The sequence below is a fragment of the Passer domesticus genome, chromosome 1 (assembly GCF_036417665.1).
Source record: "Passer domesticus isolate bPasDom1 chromosome 1, bPasDom1.hap1, whole genome shotgun sequence".
Lineage (NCBI taxonomy): Eukaryota > Metazoa > Chordata > Aves > Passeriformes > Passeridae > Passer > Passer domesticus.
Window position 1 is genome coordinate 50,708,565 of NC_087474.1, and position 17,687 is coordinate 50,726,251.

At 38.1% G+C, this 17,687-nt stretch overlaps 1 protein-coding gene across 8 annotated transcripts in view; it reads left to right on the top strand.

The window, feature by feature from the left end:
• TPK1 (thiamin pyrophosphokinase 1) overlaps window positions 1–17,687 on the top strand; it is a 303,903-nt gene that overhangs the window by 255,740 nt on the left and 30,476 nt on the right. For 3 of the 8 annotated variants that reach the window (XR_010362112.1, XR_010362120.1, XR_010362115.1), the window contains one exon: window positions 4,873–5,079. The exons of 4 other annotated variants lie outside the window; for them this stretch is intronic. The gene's annotated coding sequence lies outside the window, so the exon portion shown is untranslated. Of the gene's footprint in view, window positions 1–4,872; window positions 5,080–17,687 lie in introns of those variants that run through there. One more of the 8 variants, XM_064419491.1, reaches the window with a different exon arrangement.

Genomic DNA, 17,687 nt, shown 5'->3' on the forward strand with positions numbered 1-17,687 from the left:
CCTCAACATTTCCATCTTTAAAGCGGTTTTGAACTGCTTAAGTGCAGCAGTTACTGCAGACTGTGATTAGATAAACAGATGCAAATAGTAATTGTAACTGATAAATGATTGATGATGGCTTTATATGTTTATCATTATATACTGTTGTAAACACTTTTTACTCAGTGAGGAAGGAGTCTGGAGGAAAATTGATGATGTATGAAATATGGATTCAAGCTGTAGTGCTTTTAAGAGAGGGCAAATATTGTAGGGTCAATACAGAGTTGTTACCTGAGGAACTAGTGCCCTTTGCCATTGGTATCATGAGGCTGAACACCAAACTTCTGCCAGCTGATGTCCAGAGCCTGGATACAAGGTTTACAGGAGAGAACCTAAAAGTAGAGATGGGGAGGCTGGGCACTGTTGAATGATGGCTTTTGGTGTGGAAGATGCCCTGATCCCCTGCTCAAAAGGAGATGCCATTTCTCTTCATTTTTCTATTGCTTCCCATAGCTTCTGCCTTCTTTCACAACTTTCCAGTGTCCTTTCTCCTGTGGATTGATGAGACATTTGTGATGCATTATTTGACAGCCATGGAGTGACTGTGTTACACCCACGTTGTAGGAGCCATTTGGGACAGAACAAGTGTGTTTGGATCACTGGAAGGTGATGGGTTCAAGGAGACAAATATGCATGTCTCTAGAAAAACAGGGTGGGATAAGAGGTTTGTGCACTCTTAATGGTGCTATAATTCTATTTGGTTTGTCACCTGCCATTTGCTAATTATTAATCACAGTAACAACATTTTTTAGTTATATTAATTGAAAGGGAATTTTATTGCAGCAGCTTGAGTTTAATATCAGCTCTTTGTGTATCATACAATGCAAAAAGTAACCTGTGGTAAATAAATTACAGGCTAAGTCTTCATTCTAAATAAATTATTCTATTCATTGAGGAAAAAAAAAAGGAGGATATTACTAAAGGAAAGGCCCAGATCATTAGCAGCCTCTACTCCCTGCTCTGTTCACTTCACTGGCAGTGCTGAAATCTGTCTGTTACTTTTCCTGTGGTGTTGTAGAACTAACAATGAACTTGCCATCTTTTCTGTCATGTACCTGCCCTTGGGCTTGTACAAAAGAAGGGAATTAGGTTGTGTTTTGTTGACCTTTTAGATGCAAGGGAAATGGTAGTCCTGTTTCCTTACACATGAAATGCTGCCAGCCTGTTGTCTGTGTTAACCTTTGTGGAGCACCCCGATGTGATTGTTACCCCAGAGCCACGACACAGATGTCAGAGAGAACTGAAAGGGGATAAATTGGAGGTGCCATGCAAAACAGCTCAGCTAAAGACATTTTTCTCCTGAGCTGAAGAAAAGGTATTCTGGATGTGTTTAACTACTTAGCTGGTCTGTGAGTCCTGTAATTTGCTTAGCCAAACAGAACTTCAAAACAGATGGTTTCTAAATTTGGGGAAAATAACCATTACAGTATTTTTTCCCCATGCAGCCTGCAGTTATACTTTAGTACTGAAATTATTTGAAAATTAAACAGGAAAATAAAATTTAGATCTTTACCAACTGAATACTAATTTCAGGAACATACAGTTTTTACTATGTATTAGGTTTTCATCTGCACATTTAGCCTAAGATTTGTTTATGCTCTGATTTAGTGCCTCTTGCTGCTTACTTGCATAAACACTATCAAATCATTCAGTTGGAGTCACCAGAGTATTTAGCTCCCAGCTGCATTTGCTCATAAAAGGAGGAATGACAAGTTTCCTCCTTTGCAGAGGAGGAAGTGGAGAAACATACGTAATTCATTGCACTTACATAGCACCTGCCACCAGCCTCCTCTATAGGCACTTTACCAATAGTGAGTGCACTACCTTGTGTGGAAAGCATTTCTTTGTGAGAAACTGCTCCATTCCCAATCTCTTGATTGAGGAATCTGAGGTGCAGAGCATTTTCTCATCCAAAAGTGTAAGTGAAGCTAATCAGGAGGTAGGAATCTGAGTATCCTGGGCTTTGGGATTATTTTGTTATCATGATAAAAATAAATTATGACAAAGGAATTAATTCTTTCATATTTTGTGGGGGGTTATAATAATATTTGTAATATTATTGCACATAGTCAATATTTTCAAAGTGTATCTAAGAAAATTATATTTAGGAACTCTGCCTTTCTCTTAGAATATATGGTCAGCTGTTGTTCATTTTGTGTATATCCATCCCTGAACATAAAGAGGGTGTCTAGGTGCAAAAATTGAGCTCAAATTGGTTTTCTGAAAGGCCAAGCATAGTATTTGGTCTCCATTTCAACAGTACTTTAACCATTAGTTGTCAGGGTGAGAGCACCAGCATGTTCTCAGATAGCCTTTGAGGTAACTCATTACCCAAGAACAGAAATTATCTAGGGTTGGGGATTCCTAGAGGGAAATTTAGGTCCATGACTCATTTGATTCAAGTCTTTACTCCTTCAAGGAGGCATGCTGTGTGGTGCCCAGCCATACTCTGCTGCACAAGACTCTGCTGAGCTTTGGCATATACCGCCACAGAATACTGTGAACCACAGCAAACACTCATGTAGTCTCCACTACAAGAAATCCCTAAGCTGCAGGTTTTTGAGGAAGGGTGTGCTAAGAAAATTACTGCTCCATATTGCCTGGTCTTTTAAATTATTTCCTAAATACCTCTTATGGACCATTGCCTGAGGGTCCTGTGTCAGTGTCGTAGCAAAATAAATCCTTGGAATGACCACAGTGGCTGCTTTTTATTCTTTTGACCTGTAGAGTCTTCCTGAGAGCAAATATGTTTTTCCATTTGGGTTTCTCTCCAAGCTGTTTTGTCCTCTACCCAGATTAGGGACTTAGCTTTTAAATGGAAATTATCCTTTCTTAGAGAGAGGACTAGAATTATATGCCCTTCGTCTGAGAGCATTCCCTTGTACAATGTACCAGCTGTCCTGTGGCAATGATATGTGTTTATCTCTGCTGAAAACATCTAACCTGCTATATGTTTTTTACCATCTCTAGGCTCTTTCTGCTAGTGCAGCTGTAAAATACAGCCTTCGATTGTTTGCTAAATTGTCAAACTCAGCTGGCAATCGAGAGTCTGCCTCGGCATTTTAATGGGCTTTGGCTACAAAGGTTTCAGAGTAGGACTTTTCTCCGTTACTTGAAAATCTGCTTTCGTTTTGGGGTTTCTAAAGGTGGTATTGTAGATCTGCAGGCATCAGTGGAAGTGTGTTTATGGAAGTTGGATTCTCAAGCAGAGAACAAGATTGCGTCCCTTCATACACTCTCCTGAATGTTCAGACTCTTTAAGAAGGGAATGTGTTTGGGTTCCTTTAGTTGGTTTTGTTTGGTTGGGCTTTTTTTAAACTGGCGCAGTTGTTGCTTCCGTGCCAGAGCCTTGTAAGTAAATGCACGTGTCACAGAGTATGAGAAGCTATGAGAGTGCTTAAGGTGTAAGAGTAGTGGTTCATCGAACTGAAAGCAGTTGTCCACTGCTTTTTCATTAAATGCTCTTGTTAAGCTGTGGTTGCTGACCGTAAGTGCATTCATAACATCTCGCCTGACAGGTGGAAACTCTTCACTGCTTTCCTTAAACCCTCTTTAAGAAAGAATTAAATTACTTTTAATTCTCTTCAAATTCATCCCATTTGTATCTTCTCTGATGAACATAATCTCTGCTGGCTCAAAGGGAATGCTTTTGGGCAGATTATAGCCAGGAACTAGGCTTTTGTCTAGCCCATGTTGGTTTTAGAGTTGTGGTTTTTATGAGAATCAGTTTTAGGACTGAAACTGCAGTTTGGAAGTTCCATCAATACCTTCTTGGCATGTTGCATTGCTGACTTGAAAGGTAAAACTACAGTATAATAGCCACTTGATGGTGCTTTCTAATGTCTCCTTCTTTAGCTGGAGATACAGTAGCAGCTGGCAGGAGCATAAGGTTCCAGAATTCTTATCACTGCCATTATAACTTTGTGGCTTTTATGTTACTACATAACATTTATATATAGGGTAACAGGAAAGGAGGGTGAGTGAAACATCTTTGCACATTTTACTAACAATATCCAGTATTGACAGGTTTTATTTTATTCTGAAGTAAATACCACTTTTTTTTTGGGGGGGGGGGGGCATCTGATGTCCTAATTTGCAGCTTGATTGGTCATTGTGATTGTTAGCCTGTTGTGTTATAACCAAAATTTCAAGATCCTCTTTGTCTTGACCTTCCTTCCTAATTTACATCTATATCTGTAAAATATTTCACCTTCAAATTTAGAAAGGTGATTGAATTATGCTATACAAAGCAAAGTGTGTAATTTTTCACATCTTTCTAAAGGAGCCTCTTTTTTTAGCACCTTGTCTCCAGGGAACGCCAGGTGGATGATATCCTTCACATCGATAAATGTAACCATCACCATGCAAAAGAGAACCTTCTCTCTTCAGTCTGATTTTTCATTCAGATGCTTTGACTAAAGCAATACTGAGCTAATGTAGAAATTAATTAAAGTAATATCCAGCAAAGAGGTGTGATTTTTTTCCTGTATACAGAAGAGAAGTATTATGGATATGAGTTCTGCCTTTTTTTTTCCCCTTCAGTCTGGAATGTGCTCAGTGTATTGTCTACAAGAAAAGACAAAAGGAAAAACAAAAGGAAAAGAAACCCAGATAGTCCCTTGTGGATGGAGACATATATGTGTGTATATACATATATATAAGTATCATGGGAGTTACAGAGTAGTGGATTCAGATTATCAGGGTGATTATATTTATATAATATTTAGAGTATAAATATTAGAGTATTAATACTTTCAAGTAATTAATGTTAAATTTTGGTTTTAAGTAGATAATGCCTTTTTTTTTTCTGTTTGCAACATCTAATTCTGACAGAAAGTTTATTTGCCAAAGCTGAGCCCCCGAGGGTGAATGCCTCATCACAGAATCATAGACTCCTTCAGGCAGGAAAAGAGGCCCAAGATCATCAAATCCAGCCTTTGACTGAATACCACTGTGTCAACTGAACTGTATCAGAAAGGGCCGCAAACCTGCTAATTTTTTAAATACTTCCAGAGATGGTGATTCTACCACAAGTCCCAGGTGAGAAAGAGAGTGGTGACTGACCTTGAGCAGATCCAGTCTCTAGTCCAAAAGTGGTGCTTCTAATGTAACTGCCTTTTTGCAGTGTTACTTTGAATTGCGTGAATAACACCATTCTCATCACATATTTGCCTGTTCTTTACGCTTCTGTAGCCTAAATTACTCTGTCTGGCCACCATTTAGGTACAATCTTATCTTGGAAAATAAATGGCCTGTGACTTCAAAGTTACAAAACAAACAAGAATGGTTCAATCTCATGAACCCCTTACAGAAAGTTAGGAGATCCTTTGTGGGAAATAAAGGCAGTGCTCTGCTCAGCAGGATAGTGAAAAGTCTTGGATTTCAGGAATCTAGTTGCCCCTGTTCGAAAATTGCTATGCAATGAGTAGCCTGAAAAAAGTGATTTTTGCCATGTGATGAATTGGAAAGAAATTGATGGAAAGAGATGATGTGGAAGTTCCTGCCTCCTAATCAGGGGTTCAGCTAACGTACTGTACTAGCAGGAAATTACCAAGCTGCTGATTGTATAGCTTCAGAAAACGAAAAATCGTCCTATTTCTTGGAAACACAGTGTTTTGTCTTGGAAAGAAAAATGCATTAAATTATGGTACTTAGTATTTTAGGCCTTCTGCCTTCTTGTATCAAGGTTCACTAGAGCTGCTAGAGGCTGATTCAAATAGACAGCTCTTGCCATAGCCTGCAGATGACACTTTAGTCTCCACTGTCACTAATCTGGCTGGGAATGACAGTCACAGTGATAATTATTACATGGGTACTCCAGAGACTCAGAGGCAAAACAAAACAGATTCTGCTCCACAGAGAATCTGCTTCTTGAACAACCAAATGCAAGAAATCAAATCCTCCTGATGCAGGTTGTCTGATACTATTGGATGACATATTGTATCAAAGCAAACTTAATTATTAGTAGAATTGTATTGCCTTGTGTGTTGTAGTTTTGGAACACATACATATTTATTATTCCATCTGCTCCTGAAAGGCTTAGCAATTGGTTATTACAATTAGATAATTACTAAATATATTCTGTCCTTCTGGAACTTAAATAGAATGCAGAGTTGGGAGCCAGCAGGCAATACTCAACAAAACTGAGCTTCAAACTAAATTGAGAACTGATGCAGAACTGATTTCTGCAATGCATAATTTCACTTTGGAGCACATGGGCTGCGGTGGTATCAGGTTTTGTTCAGCACTGGTTGTGTGTTCCTTCAAAGTGTGTTCCTGGGCAGCAGCAGGTAATCCTGCCTGACTGCTTTGTCCTTGGCTGCATATAACATAATAACATGCAACATCCACCACAGACACAAACCATCCTGAATGCTCCTGATGTGAGAATGCTGGAAGAAACAGTGGATAATTTATTTGAGTAACAGAACATTAAAATAGGATAAACACAAATACTTTTCAGAAGTTTTGTGATTCTATTATCGTAGTCAATCTTTAGAAGTTAGAACAATATTTCCCTGGGGAAATACTCTAGCTGTGTCAGGACTGCCTAGATTATGTGGACAGGAGGCGTGTTGTTACCTTTGAATTTGGTTGGGAAGTTACCAAAATTACAAACAAGGGGAAAAGACGCTTCTGGTGAGATGAGTGTGCCTTTTCCCATAACTAGTCCTAGTTCTGGTTTAAGCCTTATCTCTCAAACCAATTGTACAGAATGCTACCAGCTCTTGGTTGGCTGTGTATTTTTAAATTCTAAATTAATATATGCATGTGCAAACATAGGTGCAGTGAAATGTTGCCTATTAAAAACTAAACTCATAAAAACCTGTCCTAAAAGTAATAGACCATCAGCATCTTCTTTTATAGAGGAAAATCAATTTAAAAAGAAACAACTCTGAATATAATTAAACATCGTAACTCTGGTTTATATGTGCTTAATAGGTACAATAATACTTACCTACTGTATCTCACAGGAGCCTTTTGAAGTTTAATTAATTAGCATTTAGAAAAGCACACTGAAATCCTAGGATAAGAATAAACTTGAAGTACATTGTAGCACTGCTGCTGTTTTAAGCAGTTTTGAGAAAAAACTAGTAATTCAGAGATCCAGAATGCATGTTAGCATTCCATTTTAATTTTATATTCACATAAAATAAGTTTCTTCTTGTTTTCATAAGACTTTCCACCTCCTAGAATCAACACTTAAGGTTGTTGTTTGACTAAAACCCAAAACATGTATTTAAAATAAGTTTTAATGTTAAGTAGATACCAGGTCTTTCCTTAACCTTGTTTGTTTTACTTTCCTGCAGAAGCAGGAGACATAAATCAGAAGTGCTTAAGAATCTTACAGCCAACCTCAGTGACAGTATTAACATAAATTCACACTATGCAGTAGAGTGGTACTCAGGGCAGCCTAAGTAGTGGGAAGATTGTTAAAAGTCTTCTGATAGGTCTCAGTAGTTTATATTTCCTCATTACAGAATGTTGTTTTTCAAGAGGAAGTATTGCAGAAAAAATAAGCAAACCATTGCACAGCCTCAGTATTCAGCAGGAATGGAGATTGGGGAGCAAGAGAACCCCATAAAGGCTGATATCACAGCTGGTTTATTAGCTATTTTGAAGATGAACTGTTAATCACTTCTGAAATTAGACCTCAGATCCTCAGTTAACTGGAGAATCTAAAACCTTTATCACTGTGTGTAAGGGAGAAAGGCAGAGACGTCAGACAGGATGGCTGAGTAATAGACAGGTATATTTTCATTTGTGTTGCGCAGATGTTAATTTTATCTTGGGTTCACATTTGTGAGAAAATATTTTTAAACCCAGGAAATCCTTTTAAAGTTATCTAAATCTATTTTTTTTTCCTTGTTATAGCTATGTTAAAAAAAAATAAACCACCAAAAAAAAAAACAGTATCTGGATTAGGCTGTGTTGAAGAAAATTTTTTCATATATAAAGTCAGCCTGACATTTTTATTCCACTTTAGTTTTAAACCAACATCTTTTCCTTTTAATCTGGTTTTGTTGTGATTTGCCTCTGCACACAGAGTTTCATGTACAGATATTCAAAGGTATAATTTCCTTTGGTAATGATATTAACAATTAATTTGTGTCACAGGTCTACACTCTGAAGCAGGAGAAAGGAGTTATTGCCAGAATTAGCCAGCTGAAGGCTTGGGAATTGCTGGGTGGTTTTGTCACCTGAGGGAAAGCTCTGATAATTATGAGTTATGGAGGATCCTTCAGTTTGAAGTAACACTGTGTTATCCCCATATATTTCACAGTTATGAAGTGGAGTAGACAGACTTCATTATGTACAAAGTGTTAGCAACAAAAACAATCATAAAATTCTGCAATTTTTATGAGCTGATGTCAACATGAGTATCTGTTGTCATGAGTGTCCACTGCCTGTATTCTGGATAGTTGTTCTAATATTCTCTTTGGACTTGACCTCTTAAGAAAAAGACCTTTCTATTATACTCCAATAAAGTTTTCAATTATGTTTTAGATTAGAAACATCTTAGTCCAGCAGATGGGGAACTGAGGTAGGAATCACTAGATGGGCATTTTCTCATGTTATGCTGGGTTACCCAGGGCAACTGCAAGCATACTTCTCTGTGCTTCATTTTCTACAGTTCAGAAACAGGAGTGATGCCACTGGCCATCTTTCAGGTGCTGTGAGATCTATTGGTAAATGTTTCTTTACAGAGCTGATGGTGCCACTGTTATTCCTGCCTGGGTCCTTCCTGGATGTGCTGTGTAACTGTGGCAGAAGGCTGCACTCTTTGTTGTTTTTTTTCTTTTCCCAACCTCTCACTGTCTCTGTACCTCACATTGGTAGGTTTTTTCAGGACTGGGACAATTGTGTAGTTTTTCTTTGCACAGTGCCCAGCATAATGAAGTCTGAAGGCAATGACTGCTATTGCACTGGTAATTAAAACTGAATTTGGTAAGCTGATGAGATGGTTAGGTTAATAGCTTGTAACAGGGTGGTTATTATGTTAATAGCCTGTAAATCCCTCCTGCACAGAACTGCATCACTCTTAACTTGTTGGATTTCTGTACTTATGACATTTTGATCTTGCAGGTTTTATGTATAATGGAAATTGCTGATTTTTAGGCAAGCTGGAATACTTAGAGAGAAAACGCAGTAGTTGTGGGTCAGTTTTTGAAGTATACTGATTCCATTGGTTTCACAAAACTGGTCTTAGGTATTTTTTTCTCAGTTTGTCTTGCTAAATTTACAAGCTTTTTTGCCTTTTGAAGTGAAACTCTTTAAGACCTTGTAATCAAACCTCAGCTAACTTGTTCTTTATTTAAACTGCAGTGTTTGCATGGGCCGTGCTTCCAATTCCAATGTATAATTTGTATTCTGGGAGGGAAAAAAAAAAGTTGCCACTAAATATTTTAAGTTGTAGTTTGGGCTGTAGGCATACAGGAAAGTGTTCTTCTGTTCACTGTGTTTACAGAAGTATTTATATAATGACCTTAAAATGCTTCAGTTCTCATCCGATTTAAGAGCAGTGTTCCTGAAAGACTCTTGCAAGCTCTAGGGACTGGGATTTGGGTGTGCAGTTTTAGAAGAGAGAATATTAAGCCCATGGGGTCAGCAGGCAGTAAAACTGAGCAGACCATCAATCTCCACAGCCTAAAAGCTACTCCTCTAGCCCTCAGCCAGCTCTGCACCTACAGGGGCTGGGCACTGCTGACCCAGCCCTGCATTTCCAGGGAGTCACAGTGCTTGGCGCTGCCCCAGTGCCTTCTCTGTGGCAGCACTGAGCCCTGAGCACAGCCTGAGACATTTCAAAGAGGCATCCAAGCAGAGCTGCTGAATGGGTAGAAGATTGGCCTGTCTCTGATCTCTGCTGCTATTCCCTGAGTCTTTGAAATTCCTGTGACACACACAGGTTTTTCTGTGGTGAAATGACCTATAAATATATCAGACTCTCTCAAGATATGTTGTCCTATGCCAGTCAAAAGGATAAAGACATACTATCCTTACTAAGAATAATTGGAGAGCTGCCAGTGAGGAGCCAATTTAGAGAAATTATTGCAGTGAGATAGATGCCACATAATTGATATTTGGTATGGGCAGATTTATGGATGTGGCTGTTACAATCCTATTAAATACTTAACTGAAGCTCTTAGAGCTGTCACTTTTATTAGCATGCTTTTGCACACTCATGCCGTGGTAACTTGAGCTTTGCATTTTTTATTCTTTATGTGACTTCCTGCATTGCAGAAAGACATCTATAGAACTCCCAGCATCTTCTTTTGAACTTGTGATAGGCAGATTGCATTGACATGGTCTTCACACAGGATCAAGCACCTTTTTCTTGTCTTGCCTTTGGCAGTACTTCCCCCTTCCATCTGGACAGATCTGCTATTTTATTTTTTCCTCACTTCATGCCAGAAACATACTGCATATCTAATATATTGTGTTTAAAAATGCTGAATTTCCTTTTTTAATACAAGCTCTTATCTTACCAATAACAGATCTGCAAATACTGTACTATGTCCCCTACAGCTATTCTCTGTTTAGAGATTCTTCATCATGTGTTGGACAGATGGCACAATCAGTGGGTTGTATCAGAGCATTAAAAAATTAAATTCTTTCTCACTGTTTCTACCTAGACTGTTTTGAATTCAGTGAGATGCAACAACTGTAACACAAGCTTTCAATGACAACACTGAACGTGGTAGGGAGGGTATTGTTTCACTTGGAAGTCAAAAATATGTAGAAAAAATGTCATTTAAAAAGAAACATAAAGGGCTTTAACAGAGCAATTAAGGTTGTAGGGTTAAGAAACTGATTTTCATAGTCTTTTACTCTCTCAGCTGTCTCAGATCACAGGTGGATCTCCATTTGCAGCTGCTTATACAAATAATACAGCTCTGGTTTTCCTTCTGTCAAGTACTTCAAGACAGGTCTGCCGTTTGTTATTTAATAAGGTATCTGTACTTACAGGCTTGCCAAAGCATCAAAGATACTTGTGTTCTTGGTGAGCACAACACAAAAAGTAGCATTAATAATCACCATGTTTGCTGAGAGGACAGCCCTAAGCTTCTGTACTAGGCATCTGTTGTGCCTGACCATTAGAACCTGAATTGTTTGATAATTGTTAAATTGTATAGGGGGGGAAGAAAAAGAAGAAGAAAAAAAAAGTAAAGATCTTGGGGTTTAGTCCTCATCCTAAAAAGCCATAGTAATCTTTTCCTTGATTATTTGTCCCTCCCATCACTGTCATTTTTGGCCCCCAAAGAGGTGGCCCTAGTGCAGCTCCTGTCACAGGTGCCAACTTCTTTCAAGGAAGAAATGCAGTCAGCAAAAGAAGCAGTGATAAGCTGCCAATATGCAGAGAGTAATGAGTAGAGTTTTGACACAAGGTGAGAAGAAAGATGAAGATCATTGCAGAGATAGTAAGGAGGTGTACTGGAGATGAGGATGGGTGGAGGTGGGGAACAGGATGTGCTGGGGAGCTCCTGCCTTTGGACTGCCAGCTGAGTGGTCCTGGAAAGGTCCCTGACTGCTCCTTGTAATCAGCTCACTCCTGGGAAGAAAACCTGACATGACATGTTTGGGAAGAGCATCCTGTTCCTTTGTGTCTCCCTTTGCAGTGAGGAGATACATCTTCTCTCTTACTTGTGTCATTAACCACTTTCATAGAATCATTGAATCATTTAGTTGGGATAGAGGCCTTTAAGATCATGGAGTTCAGCCATAACCCTCACACTGACAAATCTACCACTAAACCATATCTCTAAGCACTAGATCTAAATAGCCTTTAATTCTGCATCTCAACTATTGTACTTAATCTTCTTATATAAATACCAGTCATATTTCCACCCTAAGAACTTTTTCATGGCTTCCTACTTCTTATCTGTTCAACATCTATGCTCCCAGCCAAACTGTTCATCTGTTCATGTAATGCTGTTTTAGGTGCTTTTTTTCTTTTAAATCTAATCTTATGTCCCAGCCCAGGTAGACTTGAACTTGAGAAGGTGCTCTCAGCTAATATGGGGAATTATGTAAGAATAACTCCATTAGTTAAAATTTGTATTCTATTTAAATAATTTTTGTAGTATTAGCAAGTTGTAAAAAAAAAAAAAAAAAAAAAAAAAAAAAAAAAAAAAAAAAAGGGAAGCTTTTAATTTAATCTTTTAGCAGGGGGGAAGATGAGAGTACAAACTAGAAAAAGACATTCTTCCCCTGGTGTTGTTGCAATATTCAATCTGGCACTGTGTGGGAGGCAGTTTGGATTGTAGGACAAACTTGATATTTCTGCTAAATGATCAGCAGCTAAATGATTGTGCTGATATTTAATTGTCACCTTTTATGTTCAATAGTTTAACTGTGACTGATGAGGTGTCTGCTGCATTGGGTAGCATTTACTTTCTCTCACTCTGTGCACTTCTTCTAAGCTGTCTTCTTAACTGTGATGACTGGAGAGAGGAGCAAGGAAAAGGAGAGGGTTGTGCAGCTGTGGGTGCATCCTGGCAGCTGCAGAAGGGCCTTCCAGAGGTTCTTGATACAGGTTTTGACAGAAGTATACATCGACCTGTGTAGTGCTGTGGTGTTCTTTGAAGCCAATGCACAACTTAATGAGAGATGGGACTTCAAGTCACCATGAGAAACATCAGCCAGCAGTTTGACAATTCAGTGTTCATTGCACTGTCCTATTTCTACTCATACAATTATAATTCTCCCAAGTAATTACTATTGCCCTCCTGGGCAGTTGGTTAACTCTCTGTAAAATTCTGCTACATCAGAAGCAGGGGAACTTGCCCTTTTCCAACATGTTCAGCAACATTGACACCGTTTCTTGTTGGCCTGTGCCTTTTAATATCGTTCTTTCCCTATGACAACATGAAGCAGTGAGCAGCTGGCCAACTGCAGAAGTGCTTCTGCAACCAGAGAAGGTTAGGAAAAAGGAGGGTAGGGAGTCTGGTTGAGAATTAGCTGACAGCTTTGTTCAGAATTATGATAAAAATGTTTTGTTGAGAGTTAAATATATGTGCACGTGAGGGTCAGCAAAACAGCTTGGGCTGCCTTCTGTTTCGTTCTCTATTTGTTTAGCATACAATTTTTCAAATGTCACATTTACTGTAATTACTGTCCTTTCATTTGTATGATATTAATCTGACTTTTGACCCCTCCTTGCATTTCAGATGAGCTCCCAGAGTAACAGCAGTGTTGGGGGTTGATTTAGTTCTTCCTTGACATAGCACAGATCCCACAATACTTCTTGTGGACTTATTCTACATAAGAAATGTAGTGAACAAGTGGAAATGACATTTCCAATGGGGAAGCCTGTAATTCCTAGTGTAGGAGACACAAAGGGGCTCTCTGGGAACTGAGGTCACTCTTTTAATAAAAAGGCTATCATACACAGCTCATAAACCATCAGTAGCTGTTTGGATGGATGTAAATCAGCAGCTGTAGTTTATGTTACTCAAAATATTGCAGGCTTCTTTAAAAATATTTTAGACATGTTTATGATATATGTATAATCAGGTGAAATACTATTGCATCCTTGACTCCACAGCAGAGGATCCAGAGATCCATCTATCCATACATACAGAATCCATTACAAACAATTTTGATGTAGGTATTTCAGACTTGTAACAGTTATTGCTTTTCTCTGGAAATATAACTGGGAAAATATGTAGGAAATATAACATTTGCAAGGGGAGAAGGGACCGGGGATTAAGGGACAAATTGTCTGTACTCAGTGGTGCTGTTAGGAAAATGTAGATACCCATACTATGATTCATCTTGCCAAACATTGTACTTTTGCAGCTAGCAAGTCACAGTTGCTCCTTTTAAGCTCAGAAGATGAGTGGGCAGTTTGCAAGTATCATTTATTTGATTTACTTCACAAGTCTAGCTTGAGTCACACCCCCTATACAGTTACAGCCTTAGGGCATTGTAGGTGTTTGCTTTTACAAAGCAGGTGAATCTCACCCCCATTTCCTCTCCTGGGTAAAGTATTTTTTTCACAAGGAGAATTATTTATTAATTACATTCTTATTTCTTTGTATGGTCAGAGGATTTTCATTGCAGATGCAAATGTGCATGTTTGTAAGTCCATACTTTATTTAGAGATTTTTCCAAGGTCAAACTGTTTCCTTCTCCTGTCCTCAGCAGAATTTGAAATTGGCTGCTTGGGGAATGGTTGCTATCTCACACATCTGATGAAGTCTAAAGATGACCATTACTGTGGTGAAAAACACTTTCTTAATGTTTTCTTAATGCTATTTGCTTTAGTGTTCTATTAATAATTGGTGCAACTCAAAAACTGAAAAATTAGTGCACTTGTGGCATTTTCATGCTAGCCAAGATACAGCACTTGCTTTTTTATGTTTTTTTACTGCCTCTAAATCAGATCATTTAATCAAGAACCTTTTAAATAAATTTTAAAGATTGCTCTTGCGAAAGACAAAAAATTCCAACAGGATACTGTGAAATTTATTCCTCTGAATTTTTAATATTTTTTATAGAACAGAAGGTCAATTAATTGTTCAAGTTTAATAGCTGCCCTGCTTAGACTCCCCTCTGTTCTGAGCTCAGCACTGTTCGTCATTTTGAATAGTTATTAAAGCTGTCAATTTTTGTAAAATCCATTTCTGAATTCAGAAGATTTTTACATTGAGATCTGGGATAAAGATTGAAAATATAATTATATAATTTGTATTAAAAGTGTGGAGGAGACTGACCCTTGGTTTTCCCAACTTTTTTTAAACTCCTTTTCTTCCTTTACAATGAATAGTTGCTGTGTTGTAATTTTGCTTCTATTTTTGGTAGGTTCTTTTAGTTTGTTTGTTTTAATCCAGGGCATAATGAGAGTGAGCACTAGAACGGTGAACAGGGAATTAAGAATTAAATTAGCAATCTGACTGTTAGCACCTTCCTCATTTTCAGCTTTGCTGGAAAGTAATGAGCACTATTTGGTGCCCTGCTCCACCTCCTTAGGGAGGTGAGGAACAGTCCTCAAAGTTTGTTTAAAGTAAATGGAGTAATTTGTTCCCCTTCCCTGAAACTCAGCCTCTCTAGCAACTTTATTATTTAAAGAACAAAAGCTGTTATTAGGCAACATAACCTGGATTATATCAGGTTTTTCTATTTCTGAACTACCAATACTACTGATAGTGTCAGCTATGAAAATTTTAGGGTTAGTCATTTGCCATAGTTATAATTTCAACTTTCTGAGGTTTCTTGGACCAAAAAGAATCTTTACTTTACTTAGGTAATATGATGATCCAGATTTCTGGTCAGGATTAGTAGATGCTACTGTATTCTTCAACATGCAACTTTTTTTCTCTTTAATTACATGATACCTTGGAAAATCCCATGCTATTTTGGCAAATCTGTCCTTAAAACTTCAATATTCTAATTTTAAATTAAAATGAAATGTTGTGCCCTAAACCTGTCATTTGACTAAATCTTTTCATTTCTTGAGCATGTCCACTTCCTTGGAGGAAGTAGAAAGAATGCACTCTTCATGTCTGCGTTTGAATGGCAGTAAATACAAAAAAGAAAGTGTAATATCTGGAGGTTAATTACTGATGTTATGTGTAGCAATCATTTGACAGATCCTAACTTGCTGAATCAGCAGGTTTTCCAAATATGACGTCCTGGACAAATTTCTTGTTGTTTTCCCTTAATGCAGAAATTTGGTTCTGATTTAATTTAGCCTCCAGGACATCAAACTTTGGCGCTTGAAAGTCTCTATTTCTGCTACTATTTTCATATTCCACATATTCTTATGATGGATTGGGGCCACCTAGTTTGGCTGTTCAGCCCTGGTTTTTGTGCTCTTGCTTTCCTATTTCTCCAATGAGTATCAGAGTACTCCAGGAAACCTTGACAAGTAAAAGAGGCATTTTTTCATGAAGCATTGCTGAACAACTTTTTCAGTATTAATAACAATGGCCTATTGCTGAGTACACAACACATACTATCATGGGATATCTATGCACTCTACAAACCAGCATTCCTGCAAACTGAATGAAAACCACTCATGTGAAATATGTCTTTCTTGGTTAAAAAGCAGGTGATGCTCTGCATGAGCTTCTACAGTGTGTTAAACCTCGGTCAGAGAGCACTGAGCTATAAAATGGATGCAAAGCCTAACAGTTTTAAGGAAGCAGGGCAGCTTTGCTAGCCAGAGAGTCAATGCTGCAGGTAGGAGGCCTGTGGGCCAAGAGTTGCTGATGTGCAGACTTCAGTATGAACATGTGCTGGATGTGAAATGTGACTTTGAAATATGCAGTTCACAAAGTAAATATTTCCTCAGACAAAGAGGTTGGATAAGCTTTCAGAGTCACACGTATTTACAAGGAGTAGGTGTCCTGTGGGCTACAGAGGTTACTGTATCTTGCTTTGCTTTGCTTTAGCTGATATAAATCATAAATGACTCGCTTCACCTCAGTAGCGTACCTTTGGGTCTATGTTGTAACCACTAGAAGCCAGGATGAGCTTGACATTGATTTTATGCACCCTTGAGGAAGAAGTGGTGTTTAAACTGCAACACCTCGAGAGCATCCATGCTGGCTGAATATCCGTGTGTGCCTGATGCAGGGAGATGTGTGATAACCCTTCCCTTCTCTAGAAGGAAAGAACAGCACTCTACTGCTTTTGCATCACCAACACAAAGTGGAAACCAACATCTTCCTGTTTATCTCAGAGCTTGTGACATCTGAATGAGTCACAAGAAAGAAGGTAGGCAGTATCCCACCCACTCTCCCTCCTTCTTCCCTGGGATATACCTCGGTATTACAGAGTACAGTTTTCCTACTCTTTCATTAGATGTGTAGTCCCTGTCAAACTCCAGGCCTATATCAACTGTTCTTCAAATCTTGGTGTATAAATATGTAACAATGCTTATGAATGAGACACTTCCTCATGCAGTTTACTAAAAAGATAAATAAATAACAAAAAACAATAAACCTTTGTTTAAATGAACCAATGTATTCAAATGCAGTGTAAAATCAAGGATGGCACTAGAGTGCAATTATCCTGCTTAGAGATCAGTTGCCAACAATAGTGAAAATTATTTGGGAATCTGAAGGTTTCTGTCATGAAAGAAGAATTAGGACTGACTATTCCAGGATTCATTTTAGGAATTTTATTTTTTCTCCTAAGTATTGTTGTGAAAGAAGATTTTTTCTACTCTTTCACCTATTTAGTGCTGTGTGGGGATTGCTTAACTGGTATTACTTCTTTCCTGCTCATTTTTTTAGCAGGAAAGAAGATGCCATGGAAAGTTTTCCTGTTTACCTTTTTGTGCTGACTTTTGGCCCTGCTATATACTTTTGACATTTCTCAGTTGCACATCATTAACAATTTATACTTCATGTCAAGATTTAGATAAGCTAATGACAAGTCAGATAATGTATGTGCTCATTTGCACACACATAAAAATATCTTGGATAAAGAAGTACAGCAAACTGCAGAAAAGTTTCTGAATACTTTATGGTTACTTGTGCTTTATTGCTCACTTGACATCTTGAGAATAAATTGTCTTACTTTGTAGTAGTAAGAAAGTTTTCCATAAGCATCTACAATTTCTTTTCTCATGAGGAAAAGCTGTGAGATCTGTATTTGTGGGGGTTTTCTCTTTTAATATACAAAAAAAGCTTGATGCT